This window comes from Macrotis lagotis, chromosome 7 (assembly GCF_037893015.1).
Source record: "Macrotis lagotis isolate mMagLag1 chromosome 7, bilby.v1.9.chrom.fasta, whole genome shotgun sequence".
NCBI lineage: Eukaryota > Metazoa > Chordata > Mammalia > Peramelemorphia > Peramelidae > Macrotis > Macrotis lagotis.
The window spans coordinates 85,628,751-85,643,397 of NC_133664.1; the positions used below are offsets into that span (position 1 = coordinate 85,628,751).

At 34.2% G+C, this 14,647-nt stretch overlaps 1 protein-coding gene across 1 annotated transcript in view; it reads left to right on the forward strand.

Annotated features, from left to right (window-relative positions):
• Window positions 1-14,647, forward strand: part of LOC141492675 (receptor-type tyrosine-protein phosphatase N2-like) — a 653,431-nt gene that overhangs the window by 371,748 nt on the left and 267,036 nt on the right. The window lies entirely within an intron of this gene.

Sequence of the window (14,647 nt, forward strand, 5' to 3'; positions counted from 1 at the left end):
TTTCTTATTCAAATCATATAGGGAAAATTTGTCCTATTTTTAGTGAACTGTTTCTTCATAACCTTGAATTAGTATGCATAGATTTTTGTATGTTACTATTAAGTTGAGGTGTTTTCTATTAATGAACTGATGGAAGAACAGATCATAGAGATATAGTTCATGAGTAACTGCATTGAATAAAACTGCTTGTGAATGGGCTTGTTACTTGTCTGATGGTGATTCTCTAAAATTAATGGTACATGTGCAAAGCAATCTTCTCTGAAAACTCTTCTGAAAATATCCATGCTATCATAAGAATGACTTTTGGAACAGGAGGTGAAATGTTATATGTGCTTATGATAAAACCATCCCCCCAAATTATGAATTCATATTTTTGATTGAATTTGGATATTTGTGCAAATGTTTATCCATGACCTCATTTATAGGTCAAATCGTGAAAAAATAATATTTAAGAGGGTGGTTTATTGCTCAGGTTATTTTTTAAAACTAGAAGTTACTTTAAATGGATATATGTACAAAATTTGAAACCCATAAGAATTCAAATTCACAAATTTTCCTCAACTAGTTTTGTTATATTGATCAAGTTATTTAACCTCATCTGGTTTGAATTGCCTCCTCTGTAGGATGAGGAATGAAACATGAACTTTAGGGAAACTTCCAGCTGAAACATCCTATGTTAGATATATTATTAGTATTAAATTTTTCTTAGTTCTCTAAATCTTACTGTTTTGTTTGGAGCAAACTTAGTATATAGAATTTTGCAGAAATTTGTGTTTTAGTATTCATCAAATTTTGAAGTACAATGTTTAGCTATTTAAAAAACCCAACAAAACTAACATTTGCATAGCACTTTAAGATTTTCAAAATACTTTACATGTATTATGTATCTCATCTGATCCTGAAAAAGTTCCTGGGAGGAAAATGTTATTATTCTTTCCATTTTGCAGATAATTCAACTGAGGCTCACAGACATTACGTGATTTACTCAAGGTCATATAGCCAGGATATGAACTCAGGTCTTTCTTTTTTTTTTGAAGACTTAAGGAGAATTTTAAAAATATTTATTGATAAATTTTATACCATCATCATTTATTAATATTTCCCCCTCCTCTGTAAACAATTTTTTCTTTTTTTATTTACACATTACTAAAATATTCTTGCTTAAGAATAAACAGAATACCCCCCCACAAAAATATAAAACCTCATGAGAAATAAAGTAAAAGAAAGAGAAAAAAATGTGTTTAAATCTGTGTTCTGATACCATCAGCTCTGTCTTGGGTGGATCACATTCTTTATCGTAAGTCCATCACAGAAGGTATTTCTATATTTTTCCACAGTTGCTGTTGCTGATTGTAATTCCCTCTGTCCATTCCTCTCCACTACCATCTATTATATTTTCTCTCTTTTCACTATGTCCCTCTTCTAAAATGTGCTGTAGGGTAGCTGAGTGGTGCAGCAGACAGAACACCAGCCCTGGGGCCTAGAGGCCACAAGTCCACATACCACCCCAGAGACTCAACAACTAACCCAGCCCAGTGGTCCCAGACAGGCCACCCAATCCCAGCACCTTGCAAAAAGTAAAAAAGAAAATGTGTTATATCTGACTATTCTCTTCTATGATCTACTCTCTCCTCTATCACCCACAGCCCCCCCTTCCCCTGTCACCCTTCTCTCCTTTTTTCTCTAGATGTCTATGCCCTCTTGAGTGTCTGTTTCCTCTCTGAGCCATTTCTAATGAGAGTGAAGGTTCCTTCATTCCCCCTCATCTTCCCCACTTCCATATCATTACAAAAACTCATTGCAAAATAATATCTTTCATAAGAAATATCTTAGCCTATTCCACCTCTCCTTTCTCTTACTCCCAGTACATTTCCCTTTCACCTATTGAGTCCATTGTTACAGTATATTATATCTTCAAATTCAGCTTTCTCCTGTGCTTCATCTATAAAAGTTCCTTCTATCTGCTCTATTAAATGAGGGGGTTCATATGAGTATTATCAGTATCATTTTTCTATGCAGGAATAAATGCAGTTCATCATTATTAATCCTTAATGTAGTTGCTGCTAAGTCCTGTGTGATCCTGACTGCAGCTCCACAGTATTTGAATTGTGTTTTTCTGACTGTTTGTAATATTTTCTTTTTGACTTAGGAGTTCTGGAACTTGGCTATAATATTCCTGGGGGTTGGTTTTTTTGGGATCTCTTTCCCGGGGAGATTGGTAGATTCTCTCAATTTCTATTTTGCCCTCTGTTTCTAGGATATCATGGCAATTTTCCTGTAGGAATTCATTACAAATGAGGTCACAGCTCTTTTCCTGATCATGACTTTCAGGTGTCCCAATAATTTTTAAATTATCTTTCCTGAATCTGTTTTCCATATCAGTTGTTTTTTCAATCAGATATTTCACATTTTCTTCTAATTTTTCATTCTTTTGGTGTTGAAGTATTGTGTCTTGAGTTCTCACAAAGTCATTAGTTTCCTTTAGGTCCATTCTAGAGCTGAAGGATTTGTTTTCCTCAGAGAGCTTTCTTATATCCTTTTCCATCTGGCCAATTCTGTTTTTTTTTTTTTTAAGCATATTCTCCTCAGTAACTTTTTTTAACTGTTTTATCCATTTGACCTAAACTGGGGTTTAAAAGTTTTTTTTTCAAGGCAAATGGGGTTAAGTGGCTTGCCCAAGGCCACACAGCTTGGTAATTATTAAGTGTCTGAAACCGGATTTGAACCCAGGTACTACTGACTCCAGGGCCAGTGTTTTATCCACTGCGCCACCTAGCCACCCCCTAAACTGGTTTTTAACATGTTATTTTCTTCAGCATTTTTGTTGGATCTCCTTGACTAAGCTGCTGACTTCATTTTCATGATTTTCCTGCATCTTTCTCATTTCTTTTCCCATTTTTTCTTCTATCTTTCTTGATTTTCTTTTTTGAGTTTTGTCATCACCTGAGCCCAACTTCTATATTTCTTGGAGTCTTTAGATGCAGAAACGTGGCCTTCCTCATCTTCAGATGGAGCATTTTGATCCTCGATGGGATCATAGACAAAGTATTTGTCAATGGTCAGGTTCCTTTTGTTTCTGTTTACTCATTTCCCCAGCCCATGCCTGGTTTGAGGGTGCTTCCTGAGCTTTTGAGTTTTATTGGGACACCCCCACAAGGACCTCAGTGTGTGAAGTTCTGACTGCTCTCCTAGTCTGTGAATGACCATAAGCACACCCCTCTGCCATAGGGCTATGGGGGGGGGGGGGCTGTTCTATTGGGGGGGTGGGCCTAAACTGCAACCAGGGTCTGAATGTAGTCAGAGCCTCAGAGTCCTGTTCCAGGGACAGAAGATAGACCTTGGCAATCTCCTTCCACTCCCTTACCTTCAGTGGGCTGAGCACTCAGTGCATAGCTGCCTGGAGACTCCTGCTGGCTGGCTTTCTGGACTTACTTCTGTTTCCTGGATCTGGGCTGCCAAGGCCACACTGAGTGCCGAGGACATGCTGAATGCTTCAACCATGCTGAGGGCCTGGGCTTCATGCCCATTCTGCTGATCTTCCAAGCTGTGCTTGGTGCTCCCTGGGGTGCAGGTCAGGAAACTGCTTCTGCTGCAGGGAGTTAAGGCTCCCAGGTGCCCTGGGGCTGTTCCTGGGAGGCTGAAGTTCCTTCACTCTGGCAGCTGCCCCTTGAACCTCGTGGGAACACAGTTTTCCCACTATTTTCCAGGTTACCTTGGGCTGGAGAATTGTCTCACTGGATCTTTTTTGTGGGTTCTGTCCCTCAAAAAGTTAGTTACATTCATAATTTTAAGATTTTTGAAATATTTTAGAGATAGCACCTAGGAGAAGCCTTTCTCCTGCTGCTGTCTTGGCTCTGCCCTGAACTCAGATCTTTCTAACTTTGAATCTAAGTGATCTGTGCCACCAGTATAATGGTGATACTCTTGTTGTTAAACTTGATATGTTCAAATTTTTGATAACTTTCAAAATATTAATTCAAGAAGTAATAGTTGAAATGTTTGTAAATTTTAAAATTTAAAAACAGTTTAATGTATTATATTTATATATGTATATTCTCTCATTAGTTATTCACAGTAACCTTGGGAAGTTATAGATAGTATTATGCCCATTTTAGAAATAAATACACATATAACCAGATTGGTAGTTACTAGCTTAGGGTAATATAGTGCCAGGTGTCAGAGATAAGTCTAACTAGTTAAATGATGACTAAGTTCAAGTCTATTACTCTTCCTATATCATATTGATGTTTATTTTTCTTTACTGAATTGACATTCTCATATTCTTCATCATAGATTTTGGTTTTGAAGTCTTATCTCATACATCTTGAGAATTTACTGCAATCTTTTTCTATTAAATATTCTATTAAATTTCTATGAAATCATAAGAATTAATTAGTTATGGCAACAAAATTCCCAGGATCTATAGGTATAGGCTTTATAGTAATGACAGATGAGTGCCATAACTTTAAATGACAACAAATGATGCTCTTGGCTTCTTCAGCATGAGGAATTGTGCTTTGCTTTGTTTCAGAGAATAAAACTAAAACCTACAGGGAAACAGTTTTTATTCTTTACAAAGGAAAGATCTTGCCTCTACAAATAGATGTACCCAAAAAATGAAATGGTCAGCCTTCATCACTGTTGGTCTTCAAATGGAGACCTACTTTTATTGAAGGGCTTCATAATTCAAAAAAGGGTTGGTCTAGGTGGTATCTGAAGTCTCCTTCAGTTTTCATATCCTTAAATACTAAATCAACCACAGAAATCTTCTCTGGAAGCATACTTTTTAGACAACACTTAAAAAACATTCCTCATAGCTTACCAGATATTTATTTGGCTCTCATGGTAGTAGTCAGTTATCTCTTCTTTGTATTCATTGAGATTGAAGAGAATTTACTTAAGCAATATGCTGCACTGTAGAACTTTGACTTGGGAATCACTCCTACAGTCCAATGGATGAATTGGCAATACATTTTGACAGAAAAAGCAACCTGAACAAAAGCAACTTTTTGTTTGATCCCTGATTTTAATTTGATTACTTGTTTTTTTAATGTTCTTGGATCATTTATGTTCATGAACAATCATAAGGATGGCAATAAATGTTATTGATGCAGAGAAGTTTTGCTATTTGGTTATGTTTTTCCCTTTAACCTACACTATGTTGTAAAAGATCATTCTATTTAAGTGTTCTTTGGATCTGATGCCTACTCTGACCTTTACTGACATATTGTGATCAGGTGGCATTGGAAAAAGGCATGCCTGTTTGGTTTCTGTTGAAGGCATTATTAGAACAGTAGATTAAAACCATATTGCTTTACCTATAATAGGGAAATATCACTTTGGCTTAATAAGAAGCATGATTATAGGATATTTAAAAATCAATGCTTTTTTAAAATATACATGTATATACAATAATATTCTGACAAGAAAAAGGAAGAATCAAGATAATAATTATAATAAAATCATAACAAATTTACTTGTTAGATCACTGGATTTGAACTCAAGTATTTCTTCTTCAGATTCAGTGATCTATTCACTGATATATTTGTATTTGACATATATGTATATACTTAATATATATGTAAGAATGTGTTCAAATGCCTTTTATTTATGCATACTTTATTTAAATATAATAATGCCTATATAATATTGCTTTTAAATAAGTCAGTATAGTGCTCTTTACATATTTCATTTACTTAATAAAATGCCTTTTCCAATCCTATTCCTTACTGCTAACTTATAACTCACTTATTTCTGAACTATAGGAGTCTCCAAATTAATCAAGTCAACAGACATTTGTTATGAACCTAATATGTGTTATAGGCATTGTATTAAGAGCTGAATGAGACAATGAAGTTATTTCTGACGCTTGTGGGTGAGATGCCATTTCTTGATGTTCATTGAATCTGTTAAGTGAACCAATGATTCGCTTGGTTGAAAAGGATCATATCTAAATAACTTTTGGTCTAGTGCCTTTTGATTAAGGAATAGAATTCTGCTCGTGATCAGATTTCTTGTATGTATTATTAACCCAGTCTGTAGAAACCTTGTGGCTTTGATGAAAGTATACTGTATTTGTATAGGTATTTGATCACAGAGTCTTTGCTGTTTGGATATGACCTCTGTAGGCTATGAAATACAAAAAGGAAATGATATTGAATCATTTTGCATTGTTTTATTTCTTCTTGGTCAGAGCAACTGCTTCTCTTAACTTTATATAGTCTTGGGGCAGCTAGGTGGCACAGTGGATAGAGTACCGGCCCTGGAGTCAGGAGGACTTGAATTCAAATCTGACCTCAGATACTTAATAATTGACTAGCTGTGTGACACTGGGCAAGTCACTCAATCCCATTGCCTTAAATAAATTATAAAAAATTAAAAAAAAATCTTTGTTTAGTCTTAGCTCTTTCTTACCTACGATTGCTTGCTGAACATTGTACTAATTGAATTAAAGAGATTTCAAAATATACTTTATTATTTATTGTACTTCTTTAGCGTGTAATGCTTAGCCTTGAAAATTTGAAGGAATATACTTCTATGAATGTCCTGGTCAATAAGACTCAGTGGTGAGATATGACTACCAAAAAAAGTAAATGTAATCCGAAGCTGTATCAACAAAAGTTTTGTGTTCAGAATGAAAAAGATAAGAGTGCCCCTTACTTCCTTATTAGTTTGGGTTTCTTATTATTGGTTTCATGATGAGAAAGTAGGGGGCTTTGGTCACTATTAGCCAATATTGTTTCATTATAATAAGAATATTACCTTATAGAATTTTATACTTCTCCTCCCCCATTGTAACAAGCAATTGGTGTATAGATAAAGAATAAGGTAGGAGGGAGATAAATCTTTTTTACTGAATTATTCATGCTAGAGAATTTTATTGTAATGATATTTTTAAAATGCACACACACTTTGTTCTTTGGACCAGTAAATAAGAGTTTGATATCTTTTGCTATAGTGATTTTCCTGCTGTAATTATATTTGTTGAAGTAGGATTTGATCTGATGTTTTTTGTGTGGTAGAAATACTGCAATTACAAATGATCTTTTTGAAGGTGATTTCATATAAATTGAAAGGAAAAAATTTAAAATCCATTCCTGGATCAAAGGAATTTAAGCAGTCATTAATAGGTATATACTTTTTTATCCTAGATTTATAAAATAAGAAATGATTATACTTCATCAGTTTAGAGTGAGTGTTGATGATAGATTCATAGAGGTCTCCAGTCCTAAGAAATAATTTCATAGAGCTTTAATGGAAGTCAGAATAGTTTGCTTGTGCTGAGTATTCTAGGAGCTTAATGATAGCTGAAAAAAAGACAATTGACTGAGTTTTTCATTGCAGAAGTCCTAAAGGTATTAATTCTCTAAGAGATCCATAATTGGTCTCAATCTCCATCTTTATTCCAGTTTTCAGAATTAATTTCTTTGCCCTTAAAATGAGGCCATAGTGAGTTAAACTTTAGTTTTGTGGCCATCATTATTTTTCTCATTTCAGGATTATATAAAATGGTAGACTTGTTGTCTCAGTGTAAGGGGGGACAAGAATGATGCATGTTTTATTGTAACTATAGCATTACGGGTCACAGTTATGTTTCTGATGATGTGGTTTTTGGCTTATACTATAATCAAATTCAATAATAAAGCAGTCATAAATAAAAGTTCTAATTATTGGTTGAGTTTCTCTTCCATTATCCTTGCCCCCCAGCAATTATGATCCCCCATTTCAGAAGACAAATATATAGGAAGTTATCTGAAAATAGTCTACCCTTCTAGGGTCAGTAAAGAAATTTCCTATTTCATCTGGGAAACAGGCAGAGGAAAAAGGGTAGAGATTGTTGAGAAGGAATGAATGGGGAATTTTTAAAAGAGTAAAATTCATTATCATTGAGTATAATCTACAAATGGTAATTAGAAAAGGCATTGAAAGAAAATCAAGTAATTGTTGTTTTTAAAGAGGGCTTACTGCAAATGAAAACTGCCAGTTGTTTAAATTTAGTACTGCATTGTGCTGAATGTAAATACTAAAATTCTGTTTTGCAGGTGTTGAAAAAAAATCTAAGTAGAAAAACATTAATAATTTTTTTTAAAAAATCTATAGGATAAAATCTCTCATTTTAGAGTTTCATACTTATGTGGTCCAGAAGCCAGAAAGACTTGTTGAAAGAATTGATCTGTATTCTGAGTCAGTGGAATATAAATACAATAAACTATATCCCTGTTTTCATTGAGCACTATCTCCCTCTTCTTCAGCACAGAAAGGAGCATGAAGCTCCTATTTGTTTTCCTAGAATATTCTAGAGACCTAAGACTGGTAAGAACTTGGTGCTCCCTGGTTCCTAACTACCTATTATGAACATCCCTTTATCATTTAAAACTCTTGCTAACCCATGATTCTTTATTGAATCTTTCACAAACTGAATTAAAGTTATAGTCCTATATGTTAGGAATTTACCATCTATTTTACTCTTCAGCATGACATAGTGAATGTTGAGGTCAAGAAAACTTAGATTCAAGTCCTGCCTTTCACATATACTCAACTGTTTAAAATATGTTCGTTGCAGAACAGATGTTGATTTGCATTAGTAGAATGAGTTTCCCCATTATCAGTCTCTCAACATGTATGAAATCACAGATGTGTACATAAATTCACAAACTGCAGTTCATCCAGAGAAGGGTGATCAAGATATAAAGAAAGCAGTCTTCAGTGCTTAAAAGACCATCTTATGGAAGTTAGACTTCTTAGTTCAAGAGCAAGCAAGGAAAAAAAAGGTAGAATTTGCAGAGATGTAAGTTTAAACTTGGCAAATAATGTTCATAGCTCTCCAAAAGTGGAGTAGCGTGCCTTGGGAGCTCTCATGACTTCTTCACTGAAGATCATGAAGTAGAGACTCATTAACCACAGGTAAAAATAACTTAGAAAACTTAACTGTTTAGATATGTATGAATTTCATTAAAATGACAAGACAGTATTTACATAGGAAAGTAAATATATTTGTTAGTCATGTCCAAATCTTCATGATCTCATTTGGGGTTTTCTTGGCAAAGATATTGGAATGACTTGATATTTCCTTTTGGATTTGTGTGTGTGTGTGTGTGTGTGTGTGTGTGTGTGTCGATGTGTCCATTTTTACAGATAAAAAAAACTGAGGCTCATAAAAGATAAATAACCCCTTTAGGTTCATATAATGTACATGAGGAAGGATTTGAATCTAGTTCCTTTCTGACTCTCAAGAACAGAATTCTTTCCACTATACCACAGTGGTCTCTGGGCTACATTTTGATTCTGAGATTCTGAGGTCTCTATGATATCTCTGACACTTAAATACTTTTGAAAATCTATAGTGAAGGAGAATCTATGGTAAGTCATTTTATTATTTTACTTCCATTACTTCTCCTTCTTCCTAATGCTTAACTATATCCCTAGCAATGCTTTGGTCCTTTTCTTGTTTGATTCATAGAGACATACTTTTCGTGTATTGAAAAGCTATTATTTTTATTGCTACCTTGCTGAAGAACCCTATTTTGAGTAAACAGCAAAACTGAAACTACCAATCCTATAAAATATTAATTGGGAGGTATTTCTGCTTCTCTGATTTACAAAACATCACAATTAAAGCATTCTATTAAATGCTTTCACATTGTGTTTAAAGCTGACTCAGTTGATGAAAAATTTGTACACATTTCTTCAAATATACTCTTACTGTCTGTATTTTGTTTCCTTCTCTTACTTCATAAGAGGACATGACAGAAAAAAATCCTAGACAGGTACTTGAAGTTTTGAGCACTTCTTTTATTTTGTAGATGTTAGATATATACCTGCTATTCTAAGAAGAAGCCAGTCAGTTCTTTTTTATCTTTGCTGATTAAGCTCTTTTGTCTTCCCATATTAATCATGTAGATTAAAATATTCAAGAAAGTCAGCCCCACTTAGAGTTGGCTGACACAGCACTTAGATGGAAGATTTTTGTGTAGTATGAAGCATCTGAATGGACTTCTGGAAGGATTCAAATTGTGAACTTTGTTTTGTACCATCTCTAGATTACTATTTCTTATATGTCACCCTTTTTGAGTCATACAATTTTCTCCCCATTTCACTTTGAATATTTAGCCTTTTTTAATAACCAAAAGTGGTTACCTTGATGTCATTTACCTCGGAATGAAGGGTTTGCTCTCTGAAATGCCTGCCTAGAGGGTTATTGGATTGCTCAACCACAAAAGTCAATTCCTGGTCATTCTATTAAAATTACATTTATTGAGGTGATCTGATATTCATGAGGATCTTGAAAGTAGTAAGTTTTCCCTCAAGTCTGTGAGGATTGTGAAATAGTCTGAAATTGGAAATTATGAGGTTTTTTTCCCTCTAATTACACTCATTTTATAATCCTAAATCCTAGAATACTTTTATCAAAGAGGCAAATGATTTTGATGGTGAGTAGCCAGACTATTTTCTGCTAGCTTTCAGATCATTTCTAACATTATTCAACATACTCAGACCACTTATTTTAAGAGGAAAATCAGTTTAATTCTTTTGTTTTTCTTTAACCTTTTCTGTCTGAACTTCATCTGTGGGGGGGGGGGCTTTCTCTTTGAAAAGGGGGTCAGAAACCAATGAGCAAAGTGTCTAAAAAGATCACTTATGATAAGTAGATGCTATGCATAATAAACATTAGCACATGTTTAACAAAAAAAAAATTTCCTCCAGTAGAAGTCATTCCCATATTAATTTAATCCTGCTGTCTAAGATAATACAATCTCTTTGAAGCAGTCCCCATTCTTAGTGCATAGGGACCTTTTCTGGATCAGAGGCCAAATTTCCATTACCTGATGAGCTAATCTGACGTGACAGCCTCATATGCAGATGGAGAATCTCTTGTCAATAGTTTTTCGTCAGAAACAAAGAGAGACAAATGTCTATATTCATTCTCTCACTTCATGCATGAGTAACATTACCTTTTCTGTCTCTCTACCCCTCTATCTTTGTTCAGGTAGTCATTGCAAATTTAAATTTAAGCCTTTGTATTTGGGAGTTAGCTTATGCATGCAAAGCTGTTTACAGAAGCCTGGCAACCTTGTCTATTTGTTTAAGTACAGTATGTATTTTGACATGTAAATTTACATGAGGCATATTTAATCATCCACAATGATATGCTAATTGGATTCATCTGTGAACAACATAAAAAAAGTATTTGAAAAAAATGAACTTATTACCAGCTGGGACACTTTGTAATCAGTGTTATGCGTCATCAAAATGCACAAAGATAAAAATGCCATATATTTGTTGGGAAGTGAGTGGGGCAATAATATTTAACTTGTTCCAGCTTCCTTATTTTTTTTAACTTGTGACCATCTACCTAATAGATGGGTTGTTGCTTTCCCTGGGTACTGATCAGCAGTAAGGCCTGGGTTTCACAATCTAATGAAAGGAGTTGCTATTACTAAGAGAACTAGGATGCATAATAGCTCTAAAGTTAAGTTCTGATATATAGATAATAGAATCTCTAATGTAGTGTTGCCCAGTTCTTTTAAACAAGCAACATACATATGGATCAGCTGGGGTTAATTAGAAATAGGGATGTGGGAAGGTGACATTTATTTGTCTCTTCTTGCCCTTTGTTTACCTATCTGGTCATTTGCTTCCATATTTCTAGCACATATCCTAATAATTGCTTATTATGGTATTAAATGATTTCTGAGTCTTTTCATATATATGAATAGGTTTAATTTTTTTCAACAGTCATGTAGACATCTAGTCCATATATAAGTAACAATGCCATACTGAATAGAATGAAGGCTTTGGAATCTGGAGGACTTGATTTTGAATTCTGACTTAGCCACTTAGTGGTGTGAATTGAGTAAATTACTTAACCTCAGTTTCATATCTCTAAAATGAGGATAATAATACCAACTTTCTCAAAGGATGAAATGAATTAACATATAAAATTGCTTTACCAACCTTAAAACGCTCTGCGTAATATTGTGGTTTATTAAATACAAAAAGCATCATCCCTGTTATGAATCAGACAAAAATAGTCATTAAGCCTATCAACTTAAAGACTTCCAAGGAGGGCAAAACCATTATTTGTCAAGGCAGTAAATTTGCCTTCTTTCAGTTTTAACTCCTACTTTCTGTGTACAATAACTCATCATGTGAATAAAATGTAGAGCTGAATAGGATCTTAGAGGTCTTCTCATCTACCCCTTTTTTTAGATAAGAAATAGGCTTGGAAAGTTGAAGAGACTTGCCCAAAATTGCACTGATAGTTTCAGAAGCAAGTTTTGTATAATGTTTTTTTTTTTTATTATTGCCAAGCTAGTTTTCTTTCTACCACTCCTGGCTGTCTCCACAAATAGACACAATGACCAAAACTGCCTGGCTTCACTTGCATAAGTAATATATGTTATTGCAAGGGTGTGAGCCCCTGATCTCCTGACTCCAAGTACATTGTTCTTTTCATTCTTAGCAAAAATGCATTTATTTTAGTGAGGATACTATGGCCTAAAGAAGTCTCAGTTACTGTGATAACCAAATTCTGAAAGCATACATAAATTGCTTTCCAAATGTGAAAATACTATATAAATTCTCATCATTATCATTTGATTAGTGGGTAGGGTTCTCTTTGTATCCCCACTGCTTAGAGTAGTTATACCTTAGGTGCTTGATAAGTGATTGTCAAGATTTTGATATTTGTTGTACTTTTATTGAACACCTTGTCCAGGTTCACATAAGAAAGAAAACATAGAACTCGGATTTGAAACCATTATCTCCTGTACTAATAATTCCTTCTACTGTGCCATAAGGATCTTCTCCAAAATTTTCCTCTTAACTTTTCTGTTACATTCACTGGCATCGCAATTCTTCTAGGCACCACTAATGACAACTTCAAAGTTATTTTTTAATCTGCCTTCTCAAGACATATAATTAGTCATCAAGTCCTATTGATTCTCTCTTTGTAAGATTTCTTGCATCTCTCCTTTCCTTAGTATTTCCATTGTCGCTACTTTAGCTCTGGCCCTTATTACCTCTTAGATGGACTATTATAATATTCTTTCAGTTAATCCACCTATCTCTAATTCTCTTTTCCCATCCATCTAACTAGGTGTTTCACTGCCATATTAATTATTCTAAATCCAGTGCTCATCATTTTATTCCTTCAATCAATTACCAAGCATTTATTAAGTGCTTGCAATGATTTACTAAATAAAATCTTGATTACTTATTCTGATATTCATAGCCCTTAACACTCTGGCCTTCCAGTTAATCTCATACTATTTATCCAGAAACTGATTCAATAACTAACATTTACATAGTACCTACTATGTATCAGACACTATACTAATCTCTTTTTAAACATTATTTCATTTGACCCTCATAACTATATTATCCCAATTTTGCATTTGCAGAAATGGAGACAGAGATTAAGTGAATTGTCCAATTCTGATCTCAAATTTGAGCTCAGGTCTTCCTGACTTGAGACCTGTGTGCTATCCACTGTACCACCTAGATGTCTATATTCAAAAGCATTTTTATTTCAGCAAAACACTTTAGCAATTCCCCCAAAACCAGCCAATATATTCCTGCATCCAACAATTTGCTAAGACTACTTCCTATGCAAAGAGTATTCTCTTTTGTTCCTATTTCTGGAAATACTCTCCCTTCTTCACAAATAATCTTACTATATCCTCCACAAAATCTTCCTTGAAATTCATAAGCAAATGTGATAGTCTCTTAAGAACTCTTCACCTTATGTTTCTTGTTAAAACAGGCTCTGCTTTGGAGTCCATTATGAATTATATTCTAGACTGAAATTATTGATCTTTTATATTTCCCACTAAATGACAAGTTCCTTAAGGGCAGGGACTATTTCAATGTCTTTACAAGTTAAATACCGAACACCATAAATGGGTCAGACTCTAGATAAGCATGGAATTACTTAGCAGATCTGATCTGAGTGAAGGGAGTAGAACCAAGAGAATAATGTACACATCAACAACAACATTGTGAAGTCATCAACCTTGATGGAAGCAGCTCCTCTGAGCAGTTGAGAGAGCTAGGACAACTGTTAAATCTGCTATGGACTATGTTATCTCCATTCAGAGGAAGAAAAACAAAACAAAACAAAACACAAAAACAACCCCTTCAGAATATGATGATCTATAAAAATTACCTCTTATATATCTTTTTTTCCCTTAGTCCTAATTCTTCATATGGAAAATAGCCAATCTGTAAACATGTTCATCAAAATATGTATGTACAATACTGACATGACTGTTCACTGCTGAGGAGGGGAGGGGTAGGGAGGGAGGGTGGAAGGAAATTTTGTTACTTGAATATATGCATGTGCATATGGATGAAAATATATTAAAAAATAAACAAATAAGTTAAGTACTGAGAAGTATTTGTTGAGTTATTAGCTCTTATTCATATAATCTCTAACTCTGTTTTTGGTAACTTGAGAAAATAAGACATAAAAAATCAAATGACCTTTCCAAAATTATATTAAATTTTAGCAAAGAACTCAGACCGTTTCTCTTCCATTCCATTATTCTTTCTACCATGCCGCAGGATACATATAGCTGTGCTGTCTGTGTTCTATTAAAAATATTCTGCAAGTTTAAGTATTTAAATAAAAATTATATCATAGTTA